The sequence below is a fragment of the Solanum dulcamara genome, chromosome 7 (assembly GCF_947179165.1).
Source record: "Solanum dulcamara chromosome 7, daSolDulc1.2, whole genome shotgun sequence".
Taxonomy (NCBI): Eukaryota; Viridiplantae; Streptophyta; class Magnoliopsida; order Solanales; family Solanaceae; genus Solanum; species Solanum dulcamara.
In genome coordinates this window covers 49,874,898-49,891,048 of record NC_077243.1, presented here as the reverse complement: position 1 = coordinate 49,891,048, position 16,151 = coordinate 49,874,898, and positions in this window count along the sequence as shown.

The following is a 16,151-nucleotide window of genomic DNA, read 5'->3' as shown; positions in this document are numbered from 1 at the left end:
CTTTTTTGATTTGTCAAAATTGACAAGTAAAATGGGAAATCAAAGTAGGAAATATTTGATAAGTAAATAGAAACAGAGGGAGTATATTAAAAGGTCTAATTCATTTGTGACCCTTTAAAGTTGTTCTGATAATTCATTTGAATACTTCAATCCAACTTTATACCTATTGAACACTTCTATTGCTTAAAATTGAACATATTTAACATATTTTTGACATTCAATCAAAAATATGAAATATGTGTAATACATTTGAGGTGACATGACAAAGTTATGAATTTTATGATGATATGTAGTATTTGAGTCCAAACAATTATTTTAAAAAATTAAATTATATAGAAAAAACTATTTTAACCTATTTAATGAATTAAAACAATATTTCAGTCATAAAAAAGATTATTTTCAAAAAAACCCACTCATACACCCAAATTCTTCCCTCTTCCGATCCCAACAGTAGCAACCCCCCACACGGTACCTCCTTCCTCTCCCTCAGCCCATAATTCAACTGTAACATTCTTCTTCGTCCCAATTTTGGTACGAGGGGAATAAAGTTTAGCTAGAAAATAAATCAAATTCTTCCCTCTTCCGATCCCAACAGTAGCAACCCCCCACACGGTACCTCCTTCCTCTCCCTCAGCCCATAATTCAACTGTAACATTCTTCTTCGTCCCAATTTTGGTACGAGGGGAATAAAGTTTAGCTAGAAAATAAATGAATTACTATTAACATGGTTAGAAAAAATGGAATTGTGTCGGTGTTACGATATGTTTTTGAAACTAAATTCAAAAACTTTTCATAACTCGGCAAAAAGTTATTTTTAATAAAATAATAATAGAGTCGCCAGTCGCCACTATATTTTTAGAAAAATTAAGAAAATCATTTCAAAAGGGGCTTTCAAAAAAAACCTTTAAATAACCTAGAGTCAGGTAAAGGTTCAAGTGATCCTCTAAAAAAAATTTTACGCACCTTAAAGGATCTTCTAATACGCTGTTGACCAATGGATTAATTATATTAGCTAATTTAAAAGTAAGATTTTGGGCCTTCAGGATCTTTGACTAGGAGAAATATTTTTATTCCTTTCCTTCTCTCATTAATTGTTTATTTATTGATTGTGAATACTAACATTGCAATACTTTATTTTACTTGGATGGATTTCCGTGAGATTTATGAAATTTATCAAATTAGTTCATATGATTTTTTAAATTAGGCAACTTAACCTTCGAGACTAACTTGAAAATTATCCATATCCTTTCATAGTGAGTAGCTAAAATCTATGTTCAAGCGGTGGTGCGAATTATTTAACTCAAAAACTTCAACTTAAATAAATTGTTAAGTTAGAATTATATTTTGACACTTTAACATTTAAATTGTTTCATTACTTGGCTATTCAATTCTAAACAAGATTTTTCAAATAACCCAAAATCTTACTTTTAAAATGACATAAGTTTATTTTAAAATTCGTGTGATAGAATATCAATATACCGATGGAGTATCACACAGGATTAAACTCAGTCTTATATAATATTGATATGATATCAATATACCGATGGAGTATCACAAAGAATATATTTTCTACTAATTTCGAGTTTAATAAATAAGATTGTGACTTTAATAATTTTCTCTTAATTATTTCATTTTTATTTCTTAAAAAAAGAGCCCAATCCTAGATGATTCCAATAGGGTATCAATATACCGACGGAGTATCATACAGAATTAAGCTCAGTCCTATATGATACCAATATGGTATCAATATACCGATGGAGTATCACAAATGATTAATTTATAGTAGTGCTGCTGGCGTCATGCACAAAATAAGAAAGGAGAAAGTGGGGTAATAAATAATTTGGGTTGAGTCAAATTTAGTAAATAGTTTTACGGTCTATTTTGTATAGTTTTGTCTTTTTTTTAGGCCTTCGGGACTGCTGCTATTCTGCTTCATGCTTGGGCTTCCATCAACCCACCTCTGCATCACTTTTCTTTTGCAAACAAACTTCTGTTATATATCTCATGTTTGATTCGAAGAAGAAAACGTACTGGACTTGATCCAACATTAGATGATACAAGGAGAATGAGGAGTTCCAGTAGACTCTGAATCAAGAGTGTTTATGTAAAAGAAATAATAAGAATAAGTAAATAAACAAGAAAGAACTGGTACTTAAGAAAACATATTTAAGGAAACAAACTCAATGTATCAACACGTAGTGATCGTATTAGGTACTAAATTTAGCTCTAATTCAAATAAGACAAAATGTACAAGCTAAAATCCTTATTGGTCAACTATTTAACATCCTAATAATATTTTACTCCTTGTTAACTAATTCCCAACTAATTCAAGTTAATAATCGTACCAATTTGTCCATAAAAACTTAAACATCTAACTTTACACAACATGGACTAATAATAAACTGAAAGAAAGTTATCAATCCTACAAGTAATAAAATCAAGAGATTATCGAACAAAGTAGAATATTGAAAGCACCTTGGATTAATTCAAAAGCATTTTATCCATCAGTCTCTCTTTTATAAATAAACCTAAACAATATACCAAACATTTCAAACTCAAAATTATAAGGTGTTTTATTAAGAATACAGAGACTTAAATATTGGCAAGCTTTTATAATTGCAAAAATGGTAATTTAAGTAAATCCAACATTTATTTAAACATGCATTATTCATCACACTAAAATGACAAACTGAACCTCGAAAGACCATTACACTCAACAAATCAGGGAACCTAGATAGTATCACTAACATAAATGAGAAAGACACAACTTAATCGATGAATCTTTCAAACCATTAAACGAAACAAACTACAAAATCACCGCTGATTTTGAGGAAAAAAAAGAGAAAACATCCATAACCAATACGATTTAACTTAAATGATAAGATTGTTTCAGCAGGTATCACTGTTGATTTTTGAACAAAGTAGTGCTTCTCTTAATCACTTAAAATGGCAACAAATCAAAGAGAAACTTCATGCTCTTCATCAAACATTCATATCACATACAGAGGCAAACAATGAAGGAGAAGAAATGCTGAAAATTATGTAACACTAGAAATTACAAAGCTAAACACTTAATAAAAAAAATTCACAACATATAAAAATAGAGCATCTTTAGGCACAAAAGAATATACTGAAATTAAATATTCGAATCTTAGGAGCTACATATTAGAACAAGAACGAATAAAGCTAAAGCATAAGAAAAGATTTTCCATAAGCAAACGTGAAGTGAGCAACCATCCTTTTTTAGGTAAATGATGTCAATGATAAACAGAGAACATAAAGAATTTAAAGAATTGGAACTTAAGGAAAATATACATAAGATATGACCTTAAACGACTAACTAAACATCATCTACAACAAATAAAATTAGCTGATTTTAATAATAATACCAAGATGCTTCCACAACTCGAGGATGCTGGTCGTGGAAACCTGGTATTGAAATTTCAGGTTTGGTTTTTAAGCTAAGTGATGAGTATTCACATTTTTCGAATTCTAAGGTGTCTAAAAGTTGTCTTTGGGATATCACTTTTTCTAATTTTCAGTTGATGATAGCTGGATCTGAGGTGTATCTTAGAGAAATAAGTGGCACCCTGAAGCTGGACGAATAAGTCATCGATTATAAGAAGGAGATAGTTATTCTTTATCGTGACCTTATTCAACTGACGATAGTCAATACACATTTTAAGAGAACCATCATTCTTTCGCATGAAAAGGACTGAAGCACCCAAGGTTAGACACTTGGTCTGATGAAACCCTTATCAAAGAGATCTCTTAAGTGCTATTTTAACTTTTTAAACTCAGCTAAAGTCATTTTATATGGTGGAATAGAGATGAATTGGGTGTCAAGAAGAACATCTCTATCAAGTTCTTTTTCCCTATCGGAAGGGACTCCGGAAAGATCATTGAAAAAAGACTTCTGGGAACTCATTCACAATTGGAACTAACTAAATAGATGATGTCTCAACACTAGAGTCTCTAACTCTGACTAAGTGATCGTTACACCCCTTGGAAACTAACTTTCTAGCTTTAAGATATGAAATGAATCGATCCTTTAGCACAATTGGACTACCTTTCCACACTAAAATTGGCTCATTTGAAAACTAAAACTTTACTACTCTGGTTATACATCGACTAGGCATAACAAAAATATAACTAGTCCACGTCTAGAATAATATCAAAATTCACCACATATAACTCAACTAGGTCAGCTATGATGTCTTTATGATGGATTGAAATACTGCAATTTGTATAGGCTCTTTTAGCGAATACAGATTTACCATCAGGAATAGAACACTGAAAGGTTCTAGAAATTATTCGGGACAAATTCCAAATTTTACGGCTATATAAAAATTCATAAAAGACAAGTTAGAACAAAAATCAAGTAGAGTCTAAGCATCTAGAGAAAATACTTTTAGTATACTAGTGATGACTTCTGGAAAGCTTTTCTGATCTTAACGGCTAGACACATCATACAAATAACTTTGATCGTCGCTTGCTTATGATCTAGTGCCCTTTTGGTCACCCTACCTGTTGGAGTTGCTGAAGTAGACTGGGCTATGTTGCCCCATTTACCAATCTCATAGACGAACAATATCTTAGAAAGTGACCCAATTGACCACACTTATAACCTCCACCTATGCCATCTCAACACTCCCCTTGATGGGGTCTACCACACTTGCCATAAGGTAGGTTTTGAGGAGTTCCTTGTTCACACTGCCCTGTGTCTGTGAAGTTTAAGCTTTGAAATTTTGGTTGTTCTGTACCTCTGATCATTTCTGTTTCTCAGTGCAGGTGCACTAACTGTTGATGGTGCAGATACAAATGACCTCCTCTAAAATATGACTTATTTCCATTTTTGTTCCTCTACTAGTTGAACTCATGACCTTCTGGCTTTGCCCTCTTGCTTTGGTGTTCCTATCTATCTTTCTGCTTATCCTTCTCAACCTGTCAAGCATATATTATGAGTCTGGAGATGTCCATATCGTTGATCATTAATATAGTATTACACTCTTTCTTCACATGCTTACCCAATCTAGACATAAAATTCCTCATCCTAGCCCTATCTCTGGAGCATAGCGAGATAGTTGGGTGAACTTGAGACCATACTCATTCATACTCATAACACCCTATTTCAGATTTAAAAATTCCTCTACCTTGGCCTTTCTCATCTCTTGGGGAAAGAAATAGTTCAAAAATGCTTCCTCAAAGTTATCCCAGACTACTGGAGTGACATTCCATGACCTTGCTCCCACTAATCATACCAAACATTTGTAACATCATTGGGTTGATAAGAAGAATGTTCAACTTACTCAATCTCAGTAGCATGCATCACCTCAAAATTTTCAATATCTCATCAATAAAGTTTTGAGGTTCATCTTCCACCTTGGACCCTATAAACCCTGGTAGGTTCGTCCTAAAGAATTCCTTAATCGTCGATGCACCTGATGACTTCTGAGAACTAAAGTTATAGGCGTTGTGCCCTGATGGCCTAACTAAGTAGAAACCAATTAAGTGAGTATCTGAATAGCAGCCCTAAACTCTACCTCAAAAGTATGGGGAGGTTGAGGAACATGTGTCATTGGAACCCTCACAATGTTAACAAGCACAACTTGAGGCCCAATACTTGCACACCGATTGTCAAGCGAGCTCAATTCCTAGTCTGCATCCCAGTCAGAGGAGGAAAATTGCTTGCATCATTCCAATAGGAACCTCAGTACTAGTAGTATTCCTTTGACTAACAGTATAATTTGTGTCACGACCCAACCCCGTATACCGCAACTGAGTGCCGACCTGGACCCCCGTATATGTATTTATCAGCTCTAGTTAAGTTGACTATGCACCATGTGATACTACACACAAAAACCTAATTGGGCCAAAACTTTTTTTATGTACATGTAGCCTCTTTCATTCGTATCCTATCATGAAAGGTCACACAAGCCGACAAGACTGCCATACAGATAAACATTTACAATGCGCCGTATAGGTATAATTGAAATGACTTATAAATAATCCACATACGCATATCTACAGACCTCTAAGAATAGTAATGGTAATATATAGCGGGACAAGGCCCTCGCCATACCCATGAATAAACAAATATATACATCAAGGGTCAGTACCAAAATCTAGGCTCCGGCACAACAGAGCACTTCTAAATCGCTGAGTGGAAACCCTAAGCTGGCGGATCTCCAAAGTAAGTACCTGTATCTGCGGGCATGAAACGCAGCCCCCCGGAGAATAGGGGGTCAGTACGATATATGTACTGAGTATGTAAGCATAAAATATTATAAGGACATTATAGTTGAATTAGGGATGCAGGGGGCAGGTATACCATTTAGCCATCTACCGTACCTACATCTTATAAAATAAAGGCATATATACTATCATCACGTACTATATCCATCCCATTTGGAGACTCGGTGTAACAACTACATCATAAGCACATATGTACCATTAGCATTGTGGAACGTACAGTCCGATCCATGTATATAGCAAGTACATGCTGAGCAATGATGACCCAATCCACATATCATATAATAATGCCGAGGAACGATGGCCCGATCTATATCTCATATAATAATGCTGAGGTATGATGGACCGATCTGTATATTGTATAATAATGCCAAGGTACGATGGCCCAATCCGTATATAATATATCATGCCGTGGAACAAATGGCCCAATCTCTATATAGCAAAATATGCCGAGGTACGTTCGGCCCGAACCATATATATCATAATACATATATGTGCACGTAAAACTCTGTAACATATCAAACATCCCTCAGATATCACCATAAATCATGTTCAAGAGCTCCTAGGTATAGAAGCTTACACATCCCATCACTATTCAGCCTATAGAAGGCTCAAGGGTCGTAGTTCAAATACTTCAAGGCCCTTATCATTCAAAAGTGAGTACAAGTCATGAGTTACATCCAAAATCTATAAATGGAACTATCTCTAACTCATATCATATATTGTTTTACTTATATTAAGCCATTTCAAGAGAAGGGAGGGATAGGCTTCACGTATAAAACTTTTCATCACGTAAGAGGCTTACAAGACAATAACTCAACTATCGCAAGAGTTCTAACATCAAGAAGTAAATAAAATGTATGAATCATGCTCGAGAATCTAAGAATGGAATTGTCCCCACATTTCATACACAACTACTTATGCTCGGGATTCCATGACCTTGCTCCCACTAATCATACCAAACATTTGTAACATCATTGGGTTGATAAGAAGAATGTTCAACTCACTCAGTCTCATTAGCATGCATCACCTTAAAATTTTCAACATCTCATCAATAAAGTTTTGAGGTTCATCTTCCACCTTAGACCCTGTAAACACTGGTAGGTTCGTCCTGAAGAATTCCTTAATCGTTGATGTACCTGATGACTCCTGAGAACTAAAGTTAGTAGACGTTGTGCCCCGATGGCCTAACTAAGTAGCAACCAACTAAGTGAGTATTTGAATAGTATCCCTAAACTCTACCTCAAAAGTGTGGGGAGGCTGAGGAACATGTGTCATTGGAACCCTCACAATGTTAACAAACACAATTTGAGGCCCAATACTTGCACACCAATTGTCAAGCGAGCTCAATTCCTAATCTGCATCCTAGTCAGTGGAGGAAAATTGCTTGCATCATTCTAGTGGGAACCTCAGTACTAGTAGTATTCCTTTGACTAATGGTACACTTTATGTCACGACCCAACCCCGTAGACCGCAACGGGATGTCGACCTGGATCCCCATATACGTATCTATCAGCTCTAGTTAAGTTGACTATGCACCATATGATACTACACATAAAAATCCCAATTGGGTCAAAATCTTTTTATGTACATATAGCCTTTTTCATTCGTATCCTATCATGAATGGGCACACAAGCCAACAAGGCTTCTATACAGATAAAAATTTACAACGCGCCATATAGACATAATTGAAATGACTTATAAATAACCCACATACGCATGTCTACAGACCTCTAAGAATAGTAACGGTAACATATGGAGGGATAGGGCCCCCGCCATACCCATGAATAAACAAATATATACATCAAGGGTCAGTACCAAAATCTGGGCTCCGACACAATGGAGCACTTCCAAATCGCTGCGTGGAAACCCTAAGCTGGCGGATCTCCCAAGTAAGTACCTGTACCTGCGGGTATGAAATGCAGCCCCCCGGAGAATGGGGGGTTAGTACGATATATGTACTGAGTATGTAAGTATTAAACATTATAAGGAAATTACAGTTGAGTTAGGGATGCAGGGGGCAAGTATACCATTTAGCCATCTACTGTACCTGCATTTTATAAAATAAAGGCATACATACTATCATCACTTACTGTATCCGGCCTGTTCAGGGACTCGGTGTAACAACTACATCATAAGCACATATGTACCATTAGCATTGTAAAACGTACAACCCAATCCATGTATATAGCAAGTACATACCAAGGAATGACGATCCGATCCATATATCATATAATAATGTCGAGGAATGACGACCCAATCCGTATCTCATATAATAATGCTGAGGTATGATGGACCGATCTGTATATTGTATAATAATGCCAAGGTATGATGGCTCAATCCTATATAATATATCATGCCGTGGAACAAATGGCCCGATCTCTATATAGCAAAATATGCCGAGGTATGTTCGGCCTGATCCATATATATCATAATGCATATATTTGCACGTAAAACTCTGTAACATATCAAACATCCCTCAGATATCACCATAAATCATGTTCAAGAGCTCCTAGGTATAGGAACTTACACATCCCATCACTATTCATCCTATTGAAGGATCAAGGGTCATAGTTCAAATACTTCAAGGCCCTTATCATTCAAAAGTGAGTACAAGTCATGAGTTACATCCAGAATCTATAAATGGAACTATCTCTAACTCAAATCACATATAGTTTCACTTACATTAAGCCATTTCAAGAGAAGGGAGGGATAGGCTTCATGTATAAAACTTTTCATCACGTAAGAGGCTTACAAGACAATAACTCAACTATCGCAAGAGTTCTAACATCAAGAAGTGAATAAGATGTATGAATCATGCTCAGGGTTCTAAGAATGGAATTGTCCCCACATTTCATACACCAACCACTTATAGCTAAGACATGCCAAGAGAGAAGAAGAGTTAAGCTTTACATACCCTCTTTTTTTCATCATCTAGGAGACAGTGAGAGACACTAACTCAATTAGCATAGGAGCGCTCACTTCAAGAAGTAAGTAGGAGTCGTGAATTATATTCAGATCTTCATGAGTAGATTTTTCCCCACATTTCATATGCACATCATACTTAAGACTAAGACACGCCAAGAGAAAGGAAGGATAGCTTTACATACTCATCACTTTCTAACGTATGGAAGGCTTGAGAAGCCCTAATTCAATTACTGTAAGAGTGCTTTCATTAAGAAGTAAATGAGGATCATAAGTTACGCTTGGAATTTATGAATAGATTTACCCTCAAGCTCATATCATTCATTACTTAACTTAAAGACATGCCAAAAGAAATGAGAGATAGGCTTTACATACCTCTTATCGATTGCTTTTAATCCGGCTTGTCTCATCGTCCTCTAGACCTATTTAACACGAAGGTAATACCAATATTAATAAACTTTAACTTTCCAGCTTCTAAATTCACAACCAAGCTCCCATAGGAATTAATTCCTTATTCGCTTTTCTTGACTAGTCTATAAGTTAGTTAAGAAGTTAACGGAAATCGGGCAGCATTTCCCCCATAACTTGCCCTATCCGAACTTCCAATTACATCCTCAATTACTCCATCCAACCAAAAACAACAATCAAAACCTTATATACAAGTGAACCAATTCAACATTACACAACACAAACTCCAAACAACTCGCTTAAAACTATGATACCAAACTGGGGTTTTTAATCTCTATTTCAAAAAACCTTTAATCACACAAAACAGGGTGGCACATAACTGAACCCAGAAGCATATACAGTCATTTTTAGTCGTGTTACATCCTTGCAACATAGATAAACTGCCTCCAAACACAACACTATGCTAACGACAACACTAGTTAAACTTTAAGCTGACTAGAATACACCAAAATAGTCCCTACACGACTTGCAGCGTCCTTCAATGGTGAATTATATATTTTCACATCTCCAACTCATATTTACACATCCATAACATGCTTACACACTCACCCAAATGTGGGACAAGAGAATCAAATCTTACCTTGCTGAAAATTGACTTCGGAAGCTCCTTAACGTGCTAAAAATTGGTGGGGCTACTCGCTGCACTTCCTACTTCCCCAAATAGTGATTTTATGCTATTAAAAACCGTCATATAATCGTAGGATACCTTAAATAATTAATTCATGGAGCAAAAGTCAAGGGCTCACCTTGTTCTAGCCAAACCGTAGCTCTTTTTCTTCTCCCTCTTAATTTTTCTCTCAAATTCTAAGTTAAGAATGCTGAAAATGAAGGTTTAGTCATAAGATGACTAATATATAACCTTCCTTAGAGGGTGACACATGGCAGCCCCTAGGGGTGACACATGGCAGTTCCTCTAGGGCGCCACCTCAATCATGTGCCCACTTTTTTTGCTGCCACATGGCAGTATGGGACCCACCTTAAGTAGGTGTGTCACCTACTTGGTCTAAGTAGGTACATCACCTGCTTGCTTTCGAGTAGGTGCTACGCCTCCTTCCGTCTCTTCCGTGGGTTCGTAATCTCATCTTACTTTAGGAGCCTATGCAATCCTTTCTATGGAAGCTCAACATGTACTCCAGTAGCTTAAGTATGTAAGACGTCCAAGTTGGTAGCTTACGAAAGTAAGTCGAGTCCCACGACTTATTATTTTGGCCCCCAACTCACTCTGGATTCTTATAACTCTATTTCTAACCTTACCTACTATGGGGCATCACATCCTTCCTTCCTTAGAGTTATTTTATAGCATGGTAGATAGTCTAGATCACATGGCACTTTTCAAGAGACTTCAGATAATGTCCCAAGGTGCGAAAGTATGGGGTATAACACTTTGGAGGCATGATCTGAAATATGTGAATGCATGAGTTAGGAGAAATTTCATAGAGTTAAACTCTATCGCATTAACTAGAGTTTGAAAGAAGGGTAGTATTTCCTAATGCCTTGTAGCTTCCCTATTATAGATGTGGTGCATTGAACACTCATAAGAAGAACATTACTAGGTACGACTTCATAGACATCCTAATGTCAAAACCCAAGCCTAGGACCTAGATATGACACAACGAATGAGACACCTGAAGGTACCTAACCCAAGCCTCTTAACATTCATTTAGCTTTTCATAGGTAATGACATTCAATAACAAATGAAATAAGAAGGGAAACATGACTAAGGGAGATCATTTTAGAATAAGAGTCGACAATAATTTCAAACATCATATATCTATGTCCAAACATACCTTTACATAGAGACTTGAAGGAGGCTAAGACATGTCCCTATCTCACCCTCATAATATATGGAACAAGTGACAAAAAGGAAATCTAAAATTTCTTTACATAACATGAGCTAGAAAAAAGAAGGGATATTATTGCCGAAACATGAGAACTCACCAAGGTAGTAGCCTTCAATGATTAAACTAGCCACGAGGAGGTGAATGTGGAGCAACGCCGATCCCTACATGTTGATATCATGCAGGCAAAAAAGTATACGTTAGTACTTTGAATGTACTAAGTATGTAGGCATATATGAACATTAAGGAAACATTAGAATATTAGTGTAGTATGAAACATAGTGCAATGCATGCATAATCAATCGTGTAAATAATATTTGAAACATTTATTTTGTGGGAAGATGACCATAACCGACATTTAAGACCATGTGAGCTATTACATGGAATCCAAGATAACCCCCTACGTTGGCATGGGGAGACTATTTGTCGGGTAGAGTTCCGTCAACTTCATTCATTTCTTTAACTTTATCTTTAAAGGGTATTTGTGGATCCACTAGCCTAAGCTTACAAGGGCTCCTATGTTGGAACATAGTTAATAAGACAAGGGGTTGCTACTAGGATTCTTTTACCAAATCCCACCTCAATGCCCCATTCGGTGCTAAGTCAAATCCTACGGAGTAATTCATATAATAAGAACATAATCATTTGCATAGCTTTAGATCATCAAAACATCATTTGGTAGAATAGCTCATTAAGAACTTTATTGATTTGAATATGTGAGAATTGTCCTTATTACATAAAGAATCCATTGTTTGTCTGAGAAGCCTCTTTCATCATCATTCAATCATTCTTTCATTTCATAAGACTCCTTTTGATCAATAACATTTACTTTCATAAACATTCATTTTGGAGTCAAGCTTTCAATTCAAACTTCATTGAAACATAGTAAAATTAGGTGGGTTTAATTCAATCAACTTTCAAATCATTTGAATCCATGATAATATGCATGAGAGTAATGTAATGCATCAATTAAAATATTCTTAAGCAACCCACCAATACACTTTAAAACGTCGTTTCATGCCTTCATATAAGGACCTTGGTAAATAAAACATTTCATAAAGTTAAGAGTCAATATAGGTAAATAAACTTCAAATAGACAACAATCTATGCATTTGGAATCATAATATAAAAACCCGTAAGATTTCACCATTTGAAATTGAACTATGGAGTTTAGAAAATACTTAGACTCCATGGGTGGAAGAACCCATGAATGAGACCCACATACCTTGGGGAAATAAATCCCAATGCAAGCTTAAAAATAGAGGCTTTAAGATCTTGGAATGAAAGCTTAGCTTTTCTTGGTGAAGGAGAAGACTTTGAGAGAAGATTGAGAGGTTAGGGTTTTGAGTCTTAGAGTTGAGTGAGAATAATGAGTTTGGGAGGGTTAGGATCATTTTGATAGGGTGAATTCAGTCCCCAAAATGACCTCATTTTATTGTTAAAACATAGGAAAAGACCAATACCCTTCATAAAACTAGCTGGACTTGGGCTTCATGGAGGACCCATCATGGTTCGTGGTGCTCACCATGGCCCGTGGTGGTGTCCTATGATAATTGGAGGAGAAAATCTTGGGGTTTACAGGACAGTCTCAGTACTTACTCCATGGAGACCTCCACAGTCCGTGGAGGGCATCACGGTTTATGAACCATGGTCGTGGTGCAGGTACTGTAGGAGGGTCTGCAGGAGTGACCACCATGGAACACACCATGATCTGTGAAGAGCTACACGGACCATGGTGGTCAATTGTGGTCCTTGCCTTGAAATGTTTTCTGGGGCCTTAGGAGAGGGTTCACCATGGAGGGAACTATGGTTCGTGGTGCTTACCAAGATCTATGGTCCCTCACCATGGTCCCTTCCCTGCAGGGTTAGGTGTCAGAACCTCTACCATGGTGGCTCACCATGAGGCGTGGTGAGGACCACGGTCTATGGTGGCCCTTCATGTTCATCATCACATAGTGCCAGTTTTCTGCATTTTCTGGGATTTCATCCTTTGTTCCTCATTTTAGGACTTTCCAAATTTCCAAGGTTTTACACCTAAGACACTTAAATATTATGCTCTAATACCAAGTTTTTTTGTCCAGAGCCTACACCGTGAGTGTGGACGACACTTAGAACTATTACTGGTCCCAAGTGAATCCTTTGTCTGTCTTTCTACTGCACTAAAAGCTATAACAACTGTGCAAAAGATTTTAAAAGATAAGCAAACAGCTGTTATAGAAAATAAAACGCAAATAGCATCATAAATAACATGACTCAAGTGGCTCATCTATGAAGCCCTATTACTGAAGATAGGTGTCGAGAAAAGACCTATGACTACCTGCACAATCTACTAGAAAAAGTCTAATAATCAACAGACTAAAGTAGATAAACTAGAGCCCTCCAAAAGTGAGGAGGTCTCACCAAGGAAGAGATCCTATTGAGTCATATGCTACTGATCTTAGAAACCTGAATCATTTAAAAATATAGTGTCAAATAGCATCAATACATGAAATGTACGATATGTAAAATAGCTGAATAGAAGAACTAGTAAACTAAATTACTAAATAAGAAGAGTAAACCTAAAGGTTGACTCTAAAATAGTCATCTGAATAGAAAAGAATGCATGTGTACTTGAAGAAACCTCTACATCTAAATATATATAATAATAGTAAATACTGAAAAATAATATAACTTTACTTGGAGAGTTTCTCTAACTGACAACAATTATATGAACCTCATGATGATACAACATCTTTCCCACATTGCCAGACCATCCTATACCTTATTAGGTTAAATGACAAACTTAACTAATGGATCCAATCTCTAAGCCCTTACGAGTGGATTTTCTTCTTAGGAGTCGTTTGAATTAATGAAACAATCCTATCCTATGCTGGTGGCGTAGTTTTGGGGTTTGGATTATCCAAATATTTATCCAACTCGATGCTTAATACTACGCCTAAAAACATGCATTGTGCTCAATAATTGTAAATATGTCCCACTTTATGAAAAAAACTAAAAATCTAATCTTTGAGTCTATACTCAATAATACTTCTAGAACTAAACTGAACTTTACTTTAAAACACGATTGTGCTTTTCTGAAAATTTGACTATGCTTTCTCAAATATAAGATATGCTTTTTTAAAAATTGAACATGTCTTTAAGAAACTTTCTATGCTTTCTTTTTAAAAATATGCATCGTGATACAAAATATATTTTCTTGAAACTTTTTCTTGGAATACTTCTTTACAATCTTAAAATATACTTCTCATGAAAAAAATGCATAGAAATCAATATGACAAGGTTGTCGAATAACTTTAGCTAAGAAGGAGCCATGTAGTAGAGTAACATAAACCCTAAATTAATCAAAGATCATCAACACGGTAGAGTATTATAATTTTAATAATGAAATAAATAATGAGCACATTCAAAATTGAGGAATTCAAAAATCATAGAATATGGGGTACAGACCCTAGTTTTGATCTTACTTACTAAAAAATTATAGATGTCGGGCATGAGGAAGAACTCACTATGATAGCCTTAAAAATCGGGAAGAGCAAGAGTTCTTGAGAGGAGCTTGATGAAGAATCTTGAAACCCTAGGTTTTGCTCTTCTTGAGTCTATGTCACAACCCGACCTAGGGCCTAGTCATAACACCGATCGAAACCCCAAAGGGATCCAATGAAGCCTCTTGACATATTATTAAACATGCATAAGGTACGTAACATACTAAGATAAGAGGAAGAATCAATTCAACATAGAATTCAAGGAAAGTAAATCAATCCCAAAGTTCAACAATGGGCTTACATCAATTTCAACATATAAACATGCCTCTAATCTAGAATTGATGGGGGCTTAGGACAAGCTCCTAGTTCACACGAATTATAACAGAAAAATTCAAGTAAACAATATAAAAGAAAAGTCATGTCCTCGATGAATAAGGACTCACCAACTTTGAGTACTAAGAAACTCTAGCCACAAATAGGATGGTCATCATCCTCTCCTACATTATGAGATAATGTAGGCAAAATATGTGTTAGTACATAGAAGGTACTAACTATATGAGTTATGCATGAACAAGTAATAGGACATGAACAATGCGGCATATTATGCATGACCAATCATAATGAACATGAGTAAAGCTTAAAAGTACTTGAAAATATATGAAAACTTATGTCAATGCATTATAAAACTTCATAGTAAAATGTACATCTTTGCATTCAACTTGTGTGGCATAAGACCTTTAACCAACATCTTTAGACCATGCCTAGCTATAACATGGAATCCAATATAACTCCCACATCGAGAAGAGAGAGGCTACTTGCCAAGATAGACTCCGTTAGAAACAATCTTTAACTCAATAGCTATATGTGGATCCACTATCTAAGAAATAAAGGTAACCTACGGGGGTCAACGTAGTTTGGTACTTTAGGTTTCTACTAGGATTCCTTTGGGTAACAAACTACGCTACTGGACCGAACCCCATCTATAAGTCCTCTCGATGCTTAGTCAATATCCCAATGGAAATCATTAAATCATAGAAACATCATCATTAACTTTATCATAAAAATAATCATTAGAATAGCTCATTAACTTAAGTGATTCATAGGGATCCATAAACTTCGGTGAGAATTTTCCTTATCACTATCTTAACCATGATTGTGTGAGAATTGTACTTTATCACACCATAAT